This window comes from Callithrix jacchus, chromosome 6 (genome assembly GCF_049354715.1).
Source record: "Callithrix jacchus isolate 240 chromosome 6, calJac240_pri, whole genome shotgun sequence".
Taxonomy (NCBI): domain Eukaryota; kingdom Metazoa; phylum Chordata; class Mammalia; order Primates; family Cebidae; genus Callithrix; species Callithrix jacchus.
In genome coordinates this window covers 61,612,946-61,625,348 of record NC_133507.1, presented here as the reverse complement: position 1 = coordinate 61,625,348, position 12,403 = coordinate 61,612,946, and the positions used below count along the sequence as shown (strand labels likewise).

At 39.3% G+C, this 12,403-nt stretch overlaps 1 protein-coding gene across 4 annotated transcripts in view; it reads right to left on the bottom strand.

Moving 5' to 3' along the window:
• Positions 1–12,403, bottom strand: part of STK39 (serine/threonine kinase 39) — a 316,648-nt gene that overhangs the window by 37,482 nt on the left and 266,763 nt on the right. The window lies entirely within an intron of this gene.

The following is a 12,403-nucleotide window of genomic DNA, read 5'->3' as shown; positions in this document are numbered from 1 at the left end:
AGGCTGGAGTGCAATGGTGCGATCTTGGCTCACTGCAACCTCTGCCTCCTGGGTTCAGGCAATTCTCCTGCCTCAGCCTCCCAAGTAGCCAGGATTACAGGCATGCACCACCATGCCCAGCTAATTTTTTGTATTTTTAGTAGAGACGGGGTTTCACCATGTTGACCAGGATGGTCTCAATCTCTTGACCTCGTGATCCACCCGCCTCGGCCTCCCAAAGTGCTGGGATTACAGGCTTGAGCCACCGCCAAGAGAAGAGTCTTACATCCAGAAGTACATTCTAGGAATATTAACAAGACGATATGCGTATAAAGCAAAATACTCTAGGAATCTAATGATAATCTCACAACCCCTGTTGAGGCGAAGGCTCACGTGCAGCTAGGACCACAAATGAAAACAGCAGCCAAATGTTCTGCAATACAGTCTATACATAAGACCAGAAATAATTCGTGTCTCCTTCAATGCATATAATCACTTGATTAAAAAACAAACACTTATGGAGACAAGCTTCAAGCTATCGTTATGATCTTGTCATAGGAAACATGTGAATTCCAGAAAAGTTCTAATCAGTCTGAAGAACTATGCCAAAGGAAAAGAAAAAGCAACATGTAACTACACCAGGATCAACTTTTTCATATGGTCACTCTCGGTTTACCTTGATCCATTTTACAGAGAGGTGCTTTGAGAGTCACCTATTAATAGGACATACACAGCTTGAGATTTATCCTAGCGGCTTCTGGATTGGGAAAGCTTTGGAAAAGTTAAAATTAATGAGACAGTAAATCTACGGATATGAGGAATGCTACCTAAATAATGGGCCAATGCAGCCAACTGAGGCAGAGCCATCTGGCATACACACAAAGCCCAGGGAAACCTCAAGTTGAGCCCAGCACATGGTGGCAGCCGTCCAAGCAGAAGCGCTCTCGCACATGTGGCCAGTCATGTGGAGGAGGAGGGAGCCAAGCCTTTGTTTATATTATGTGGCACGGCTCTGGGGAAGAATATCTACTTTATCATTTCTTTTCTTTTCTTTTTTAATGTGTAGTAATTTCCAAAGCCTTTAAAGTAAAGGCTTAACAGCCAGTAAAAGGTACAGAGTAAGAGAGAAGAATTCACTTACTGAATGATAAGAAATCAAATCAATTCAAGGATGTGAACTAAGACCTCACTCTAGGTTAGGCCACACACTAAAAGAAAAAAAATAAAAGACCTGAAATGGAATCTCGTTTATAATATTTAATGTGAGACTTTAGAAAATCACCTTCTTTGTGCCTTAGAGCAGTGAAAACTCAAAGTAGCCAGCGGCCAAAATATTCGTTGCAGGTCCACATGAGGTATGGAGTGTGAACCAGAATGTATGTCAACCATTGCTTCCTTCATTGAGAAAGTCTTGCTACCAAGAAAAAAAGTCAGCTGAACTGTACAATGTGCTTAATAATGTAGCTGGTTGGCAATGTGGCTCAAGCCAGTGCGTGGACCACGCTATAAGTGGCACTGCTTTAGACTTTTCCCCAAATAATATTATCCTGCTCCTCCTCCTTCTACCATTCTTGATGGATTGGTTTGAATCAAGTATAAGAAAACTGGCTGAATGTTTTATATAGTTTCTCTTACAAGGTAAAATGTTTAAAGGGAATTTTTTACAGAAATTTCACGATCAGTGGTAGAAGAAGAGAAGAATTCTAGGAATGTGAAAAAACTCATGGAATACAAAAAAAATCAAATGCTTCATAAAAAAGTTTCCTGTACCAGTGTCATATTCAACTTAACATTTGTTTTGTGTTTTAAATTTTTAAATAAGTTAATTATTAATTGCTGCAAGAAAATAAGCTGGGATGGGTTTGGCAGACTTTTACTTCTTACCTCCAGCTTTAACTCTTATTTTACTGAGCAAAGGTCTCATTTTAAACATGATTAAATCTGAAAGATCACCCCAATAACCTTCTCCCTCCCCCACCCCTCCCACAGCCACTGCCATCATCCTGCTTTTCTGACCCAAGGTAAATCACACCTCTCCTTGAAAGACAACATACAGAGGTCTTGCCGATAATATAAGGGGCGGCATGGGTAGCTAGCTAACTTTTCCTGGTTAGGGTGGTGGTGGGAGAAATATTCAGTGCTGATGTCCTGGCCAGAAACGTGAGGTACTGGCTAGTTGAACTGAGACTCACTAGGCAGCCTGCAAGATACAGCTGGTGGAGTCATTGTGAAATGAAAGGTTAGTAAACATCAAATATGCACACTAAGTTAAAGCCTGACTGGTCCTGCCACAGCACACAGAGAAGATGGCTTGAACATTCTTGTTATAGGCATGCCAATATTTGTTGCATGGTGTAAGTCTACAACTATTTATTTATTTTTTTGATTAGTAATCCTTTTAGTTTGCATTAAATCCTTGAGTATTAGAATATACTTTTTAAGAAGTATATTCTAATAAAAAAATTCAGTGCTGAATTTTTTTCCTCCAGAAAGGCATGTAACCCATATAAAATGTCTGTCAATATTTTCTACCCATCTTGGGGGCTACAGTTACAGCACTGACCCCTCCAAAAACAGGAGATACAAGTTGGCTGACAAAGCATCAGAATCTCCTTCAAGAGAGAGCACTGACTTTTGATAGGTTATTCCCTAAGAAGAAGATGTAGCAGGCACAGCTACAGGAGGTATGTTTATATCACTCTGCCAGAAGTGCCTTTTTATTCTACACTCTCAGAAATGCCCTAGTTTGGATGATAAAGTGATGTGGTCACTCTGCTTACAAGGGAGTGGGAATGAGGCTCCTTCACAGTAGACCCATCTGTCACCTCTAGATTCTCAGTCATTACCCAGCACCGAGCTGGCATCTAATAGGCACTAAGGAATTAACAAATGAAGACCTGTGAGTACCTGGTAGCCAAGAATAAGAAGTACTTTTTTCAGAAGCTGCTATTTCCCCCACCCCCGCCCCCACAAAGATGAAGATGGGTAAGAGCTGATCTGGGTGAAGTTATAAAAAGCTTGTCTTTTCAGATCTCCAGATTTCACTTTACGTTACCTCATCTCACAGAAGAAATCTTCCTGACCTTATTAGATGCTTAAAAAATTATTTCCCTTCTCAAACTAGTAAAGGCCAAGGTAGCAAGAGGACAGAGACGAGATCCATTTGGCTCATTGCCGTACACCCAATGTTGAATGCAGTGTTTAACTCTCAGGAGGTGCACATACATAATTATGAAATGGGTGAATGAAAATAAACTAGCAGCATATTTTTGTTGAGGAAAATATGTTACCTCTTCCAGGCATCTGCAATTAAATTTGAGCCTTAAATTCTCATTATGAATAGAAGGTTGTATTTCATAGCATAGAAATTACAGGAAATAGGGTGGGCACAGTGGCTCCTGCCTGTAATCCCAGCACTTTGGGAGGGCTGAGGCAGGTGGATCACCTGAGGTCAGGAACTCGAGATCCAGCCTGACCAACATGGTGAAACCCCGTCTCTACTAACATTACAAAATTAGCTGGGCATGGTGGCAAATGCCTGTAATGTCAGGTACTTGGGAGGCTGAGGCCGGAGAATCTCTTGAACCCAGAAGGTGGAGTTTGCAGTGACCCAAGATTGCACCATGACACTCCAGCCTGGGCAACAAAAGTGAAACTCCATCTCAAAAAAAAAAAAGAAAAGAAATTATAGGAAATAGAAACTATAGAAACTAGTGATGATGGAATTATTCTCCTTTACTGGGGAAAGGAGGGATGGAGCCTCTCTCTGTTCTCAAAATTTGACTATTAAGAGTTCAGGCATTCTACTGTACCTTCTGATCCAAGAACACTAACCTTGAGACATCCTCAGCCCTCCCTTCTACAGTGTGTCTCCCAGACAGTGGAAGCTGGGGAGGTAGCATGCTCTGTAATGGATCACTCCTGTCCTGACAGCATGCCCTAGATCTTTCTTCCTAAACTGAAATATGGACTTAAGCTAGGCTATCCTACCTTTCTGCGCCTGCTTCCATCCCAACTTGCATAAGCAAAGCCTTCTAGATCCTGATTTCTACTGTTTCCAGTTCTCCGAGGGAGGCAGGCAAAAGTACTTAGTCAAGATCCCTCAGATCATACATTTTATCATGAGAAAGCTTGGGAGGAAACCACAGAGAACCTGGCTCCTCTGTGCTGGGGTTCAAGGTTGGGGAGGTAAGTGGGGACAGTATGGTGAGCAGCTGCATAGGAGGAAATTCAAGCTGTTGTCTATTAAGATCCATGACTTATTTTTAAAGAAGATGTATGTTCTAATATGTGGATTATGATTATCCAGTAATTAAACAAATTTTTCTAAGTATATACCATAAGCTGGTGTTCCTATTAGATGCTGAGGAGATACAAACACAAGTATGCAAATCTTGCCTTGCATCTCATACAGGCAGATTCATACACAAATTATTACAACACATTCTCATGAGTGCTGTTGGAGGGGTAGGAACAAGGTGCAACATCAGCACAGAGGCAAAGCCCCTGGAGAGTTCTGGGTAGGATTCCAGGAGGAGGTAACACTTAATCTGTATCTTAAATGAGGAGTGGGAGCTTGCCGGGTGAGTGGGAGCATTCCATGTAGCCAAGGAGCACATGAGACACAGAAGCACAGCAAGTCTGAGAGCTGCACTGAAGTGGTCCAGCATGAAAGAGCAAGGCTAAAGCTGGGGACCAGGGACAGAGATGAGGATGCTGGTGGAGGCCAGTCATCTAGGCCTTGTCCACCTAAGAGCACAGACTGTCTATCACAGAAAAAGAGTTTTAACAGGACACCAGTTAATAATGATGTTTATACATGCTGGAAAATGTTAAGTGTTGATATCAAAGTTTAGGAAGGAAAACATAAAATTTTGATTTGGCTTTGTAAACAAAGTATTTTTCACAGTTGTGTGATTTGCTGATTGGGACTCAACATATTAATAGGTCAAATTAGCTTTTTAAAATATATTTTAAAATAGTAACTATTTCTATTATATTATTTAAAATGTTAAATAACAATATGTCAAATTAACTTTTTAAATACATTTTAAAATGAAAAGCTTTATGCACATAGAGCCAGTCTTCATGAACACCGTCCATATAAAATGATGTTCCCACACAGAATGTAAAATAAATTAACGAAGTACATTGCCAGGTTTAAGACAAATTAAAGTGGACATCACAGTTCCTGGCCTTAGTACTCTCATGCAGGCAGTTCTGCCTCATATAGTCAAGACAATCTGCTTGCATGGGGTGTGGGTTTGAATGCAACTAACCATATGTAGAGCTTTTTCTCCAGATGATTCATTAATTGAGAAATCATCTTATCTCACTACATTAGTTGTGCTAATTGAACAGATAAGAAATACTCTATAAGGGAATTCATTTTTCTTCTCTGATATTGTTCTCTTACCACCAGCGTAGTGAAGAAGGAAGAGCTATTATTGCACAGAAGATAAACACCACTGGAAAAAGCCTTTCTTCAGGGGAGGAACTTCTGAATTGATTTGTTGTTTGTACACTTGTTTGTTGCACACAACACTGCATGAATAAAATTAGCAGTGGAAAAGCAGCTTGTAATGTGTCCTGACGTTAGAAGGGTCATGAGAGGGTTCCCAACTCCATCTTTTCTTCACCAGGCAGGATATCTGCACATCATCTAGATCAAGAGGAAGTTGTTCATCCTACATTTGAGACTGTCTACAGAAGGAAGTTCTAGTCTTCCTTCATTACCTATTTCCGTAGTACACTGGTTACAGCTTTATAACCTGGCAGTGCATCTTAATGAAACCACTAGCCTTATTGAATTCTTGGTGGACAAGTGACATTAATTTAGGGGAAAAGTGGTTATTTACATAGTAAGACACAGCCTCAAAGACTCAAAATATGCATTACTATTAGTAATATTAAATAATAAATTAATAATATTAATTTGCATGCATTAGGAGATAAAAAGATTCATTCAGCGTCTACCACAAGCCATTAGAAGGCATTTTAAGGAAATAAATATCTTAAAAACTCAATAGCTTTAACAGCAATCTTATACTCAAAACTCTTAGCAGCCCAAGACTGGCTGTTGTAATGGATCTGGATGTCTATCTTATTCATTAAACAAAGCACAGTATTTTGGGAAGAAAACAAATTCTGAATATGCCAAATACTTGCATCACAGTCACAGTAAGTCTCCACTAATATTTCTCTAGGTTGGAATTCACTTGGTATATGTACATGGCCAGCACACTGCCAAGTTGTACAACAGTGATTTATTAGAAATTCCAATCTTACTCGGGGTGGGGAAACAGAGACAATCTTAAACATACACTTCAGGAACACTGACTACCCTTAATGCTAACCACAATTGTGATGATTATCGAAAAGTTTTTCTGTGCTGTTATCAGAAATTATTTGAAGGAATGACAGGAGAAATAAGACAGCCTGCAGTGAGGATGTACTGGGTCTCTAAGGACTGGAGGGTAGAATTAAATCATGCTGAAAAATTCTGATACAAAGCAATCCAGGGAACAGCTACTACAATTTTTGTTTTGGTCATTGCAATGATATTACAACTTCTAAACTTGTAATTACCAAACTCTCAGAAATGTTTATATTTATAAAAGGAACACATACCACAAGTTTCTCACTTGCATATGAAACATAATGAAGTATTTGACTTTCAGATTTCCATTCCTTCCCTCTTAGATAAAGAGAGAGGATAGCAATTTGCTGTCTTTCAGCCTTAGATACCTGAGCACCAGAAATGGATTTAGACTTTTAAGATAGGTAATAGGTTAAAAATGAGTGAAATCAATGTCACATTGATTTGGGAAATAAGAAACAGAAGGAGACAAACCAAACACTTCTGGTAAGGGTACAGACAAGAGAGGAACACTGTGAGGTCATTATGAGGTGCAGGTAGCTTGCCATCCGTGTAAATAAAGCTGTTGGTTATCTTAGGGAAGGGAGCCATTTGTAGGAGAATGTGAAGGGCTCATGCAGCGTAATGAAGCTGAGTACGAAGATGAATCACAAGCAATCAAAAGACAGAAGAGGAGCCAGAAAAGAGTACTGACTTAGGGATGATCATCAATAATGCACTAAGGAATAAAAATCAGAAGAATGTTTGACAGCAACGAAAAGGGCCAACAAGACTGTGGGCTGTATGTGTAGTCTCCAAGAGAACAAGTCAGTAGTGTTTTTTCCAGTGTTATTTAAGGCAACAAGATCTCATTAACTGTGGGCAGGTCTGGCTTTTCCCTCCCACTGGAAGAAATTGAATGAAAAGCTGTGATTTCTAACTAAAGTCAATTCATAGTTCAAAAGACTGGACACAAAGACAATGTGGTTTCCAGCCCCACTGTAGTTCCCCTACAAAACACCCTCCCTTCCCCTTCCCCCTTTCTCTGGCTTATAATCCTATACTTTAGAGAGTTAAGGAGAGGATTAACAGATTTAGATTAGCCAACTGTGAGAAGAACGAGGATGTATATACTTGGAAGCTTTTATAAACTCTGTGATAGCATCATCCCTCTTTGTAGAAACCTCCATGGCAGCAGAGTATACTTAGAAAACTTAACTATGGAAGGCTGTCGAGTAGTCATTAAAAAAAAAAAAAAACAGGATGCGCTAATGCTGAGACAAAAAAATAAATAATACATCTCTTTCTCACTGATGTATTCTGTTCATGGCTATCCAATCATTTAATAAGACAGATCATTAAGGAGAATGATCCTTGAAATTCTAATCAGATCCTAGGCAGGGTATGGAAAGGGAAGCCCCAGCTGGCAAAATCCTAATATTTTAACAAAGACCATACTGTGCTAAGTTCAAAGACCAGTCCTGTACTAAGCCACTGAAGTAATAACAAAACCTCCAAATAACCCCAAAGTAACCCCGTCTTTCTGTGTTCCTTTTAATGAGATTTTAATTTCACTGTTGAGCAAGTCCCTGAGTTGACAGTTCCTCATTTTGACTTTGAGAAATTCAACAAAGTAGAGTAATAAAGCAGTTCAGAATAAATAAAACTATTATTAATAATTAATGGTAACATTTATTGAGATTTACTATGTACTTTATGTATCAAATTTTAATCCTTATAGCCACTCTATGAGGTTGGAACTAGTATTTGCTCTATTTTGCAGAGGAAATAGAGGCACAGAGAGATAAAGCAACTTGTTCAAGGTCACACAGCTTGGGAGGGACTGAGGCAAGATTTGAACGCAGACAGCTTGGCTCTCTGGTGCTTGTATACACAACCACAGTGCCTTCTGCCTTTCAGCATCTACCTCCTTAAAATCAATTGTTACTGCTTTTAAGGAAGGTGCTTAAAATAAGAATTAGGACTAGAGAGGCACTGCTGGTGCCCTGCCCCTTATGCATAGGGTCCCCTCCCCTATATCAGACCGCAGGGGCCAGTGTGACTTCTGTCTCATGTAAAAGCTGATTTTGTTCCTGCAAAGAAGTCACAGGCATATATGAAGATCCCTGTGGGGACCCAAATAGTGAAGAGAGAGAATGAGACATACACCAAAAAGCCTTCCATGTTTTCCAGCATGAGCATTGTAAAGAGAACTGGGGCTAATGTTTCCCAACATAACATCCCATCATCATTGTGGTCTTAGTGCCTTTCAGCCAAGATTTTTCAAACACCTCAACACTCAAGAATTTGACAGCTGGTCACAGTTAAAGCTGTAGAAAAGCAAAGTTGTTTTGAGGATGATTTTGTTGTGGATGCTTCCACGTCTTTTACCTTGCTTTAAGGAAAAAAAAGAATGCTTTTTCCATAGGTGAAGGCTTCATCTTGTTAATATGAGGGAAAAATAAGTGTTTCTAGAATGAAAGATGGTGATGGAGATGAACTGACATTAAATTTACACATAAAATTCCTGAGATCATTACCACAGTTAAACTACCTTTAAAAAATGACTAGACTGGAGTACATTCAGAAAAATGCCTCTAGAAGACATACAGAACAAAGAGGGCTGAGAAGATTGGCAGCTTATCTGCTTGCTCAGAGTCATGCTTCATGGGAAGGGCAGCAACAATGACAGATCAGGAGCAATCAGTGACAAAGCTTCAACCAAGAGAAGTGTTGAAGGCATCCTCAAGCCCCAGGCCAGAGTGCTCAGCCCCCCATAGAACAAGGGTGAGCAGCATTCACAGCTTACATCTCATGCTGTTATTTTTCTTTCTCCATATAGATAGCCATTGGTTGGTACAGATAAAAGATTAGGAAGTGATCACTCACCTCATCCCTTCCCTGGGGATGGGAAGGGATGAGGTAAGTGATCAATGTTCCATCAATCATCAGCTGCTTCAGGGCTTTAAGCCCATTCCCAGTGGTCTGTAGGATGACCACCTGGGCCATCCTTTAAGCAACAATGCTACTCATTCCCCAAAAATGGATAATAATAAACTGTGGTGAATGGCGGACCAGACACAGTGGCTTCTAAAACTCCAACACTTAGTAAGAACAGCACAGAATAGATCTTTAAGATGAACTGTCATGAAAATTGTCTTCACTAAATAGCTATTCTCAGATGAATTCTCTCTGTTATCAAATATAGTCTCACCCATTGCCTCCAAAGAACTAGTTGTACCTGGTTCAGGAATTTCATTTCATTTGTATACAAGAACAAGAAAAATGAAATCAAGATTTTAAATATTCAACCAGTGCTGGAAGGAAGGTGATAAATTTGGCACCTGAGGGGTCCCAGGTGAGGACAGCCAGACAGGAGTCGGTGACGGAGTTAGCAGGGCCAAGTTGATGACTTGGACTGTAAGTGCAGAATAATCGAGAAATTTAAAAAGAACATTAGGTTTGTAAGTTTCCATCTGTATTTATATATCCAGAAACAGGGATGTTTTTTCTAGAAAAGTAAAAATGAAATGTCACTTAGTCCAATTAAGTGTTATTTATGTTATATACATTATAGACAGGAAATTTAAAAAATTGTAGGAAATTCTGAACTAAAAAAAGAAAACACATCAATCACCAAGTAGAAGCATAGCTAAGTAAACAGTGATAAGCGGTTAAAAAAATGATGATTAAAGTTGTCTACTCATATGCAAAAGAGAACTTTTTAAACCTAGTAACGGTAGATGAAAATTTCCAATTGGCATCAGAAGATAACTTAATGTGAGATATAATACAAGGGCTAAAAGAAAAGAACTAATAGGTTGAAATTTTAGAAATACAGTTAAACACCAATCAAATGGTTATTAGAAACTAAACTGTAAAAAAAAATTCCTTACCCAACAGATAATCCAATAAGGTAATCATTAAGTTCATAACACAGGTAAGGAGGACAATGGTAATTTTTCACGAATCCACATCATCAAAGGCACAGCTGCCTAGGAGAACAAAAGAACAGCAGAAAAGCCTGCGGTGGCCTGGCACCTGGTATGCAAGCTCTCCTAAGACAAATGAAGGGCCCTGTTCACAACCAAATGACATTTTGGCAAGATTATGCAGAGGATTTATTTATGGCTGGCTGGAGGTCACTCAAATATGTATATTTCCTATTTCCAAAGAGTCAATGTGCCATAGGTCCATGGTGTGCTCTTCAAACAGACATCCAATTCTTCGTTTAGCAGAAGCTGAAATTTGGCACTGTTCTGTACAAGATATTGGCATTAGGCTTTTAATGAGAAATGGTGAGATAAAAATGATGAATCCATTCTTGCCTGGGTAATGTAGTAAAAAATGATTGCACATCCAGCTTCTGGTTTCTGAGACATAACTCTAGAAGACAGAAACCTCTGGAATCCCCATCCTGCTTAATCTATAAATCTGAACAGTGCAAATGCAGACTCCCAATTTTTGCTGCTAATAAATGCCAGCAATTTGATTAAAATCCAATAGGAAGAAAACCCCATATATCTTTATAATATGCACAATGGTGCATTTTAAGTTGTCAACAATTCATTCACTCAGTAATATTTATTGGATGTCTAACTAGGTGCTAGTAATTCTTCTAGTGCTCTAGGATTCATTGGTCAACAAAGCAGACAAAAATCTGTGGAGCTTAGTCCTGTGATAAGTGAACTCTGTCTCAGCAAAGTCACTCAATGACTAGTATTTCCCCAAAATTTTATTTCACCCGGCATTATTAGCCACAGTGCTCAAATAGGGTCCAAAGTGGCAAAGACACACTAGAAGCCTAGACTTCAATGGGATGTCACTGTAAAATGGGGTAAACAGCTTCAATTTTAAGGACAACAGATTGTCCAGTTGGGCAAAGTAACAAACATCCGATACATAGGAATGTTTGGCAGATACCAACACTTTTCAAAGCGTGCTAGTCTACAAAATCCTATTCATCACAAAATGTTATAATGGCCAACTGAAGTCACTATTGCTTTCAACTTACACACTTCTCCAGTGATAGGACTTGTCATGATAAACATCTAAATCAGACTAGAAAAACCAAGCCAAGAAGAGAACATTAAGTTATATACCTGGTCTGTGATTGTCACTGACACTGGAATACCCAGCCCTGGGTAACACCTGGTATTTAAAAAGGGGGTGGAGGGCGACCTAAGGAGTCTGCCTGAAGAGAAGACTAAAGGCTCATGTGTTAGAGCTATAAAATGAGTTAGTCTGATGGGGGTGGAGGACGTCTCATTAACCTAGAGTTGGGTTAATGAGAATATTCAAGAGCAATAAGGGGACATTAGGATAACACTGTAATCACCTTTGAGCAACAACACCCTGTGCTATTGCTGCTGTTTTATTATCTAGTCCTATGAATATAGCATGTAGGTTAATGCAGCAATTTTACATTTTAGGAGGGGAGCACATACTGACTGAGTTTAGTGTTAATAAGCACTATCAATAAAGTCTTAACAAAATGACCAGGGAATCTATATTAGAGACTGAATATCCATAGGAATGACCCTCACAGTGGGCGTGGAGTCAATCCTTCTAGATATATGACTTTTCCTCCCTTAGAGATAACCAGTTAGGACTTTATATCCTAATGATCTTGTATTAAACCTTTACCAAAACTGGACAATTAGGTGTACACTGAATTTTTCTGCTACTCCAAGTTCTTGTTTAAGGATGCTGGTGATTCCAATGAGTTATCAGAGGACAGGAATCTTTAAGTAAGCTGTAGAGCCTTACATCTACAGCCTGATTGGCTCGAATAATCGTATTTATCTTTTTGCTTATAGAAATATTCTTAAACTGCTTTTATCTAAGTCTGCAGAGATGATGTGCTGTGTTTGTAGGAAGAAAACAGGATGGCACCAGTTAGCACTTATATACTCTACAGGAGTCTGAAGCTCAAAAGCCTTCAGGGGCCTGGGAGATAACATAACTCAATTGCAGAAGAGGGGACAGAATTTTTTCCATTCAGGATTTTATGCCAAAAACTGTTTTCAGATCTTTGGATTTTTTCCAAGACAAGCCAGAACTGGA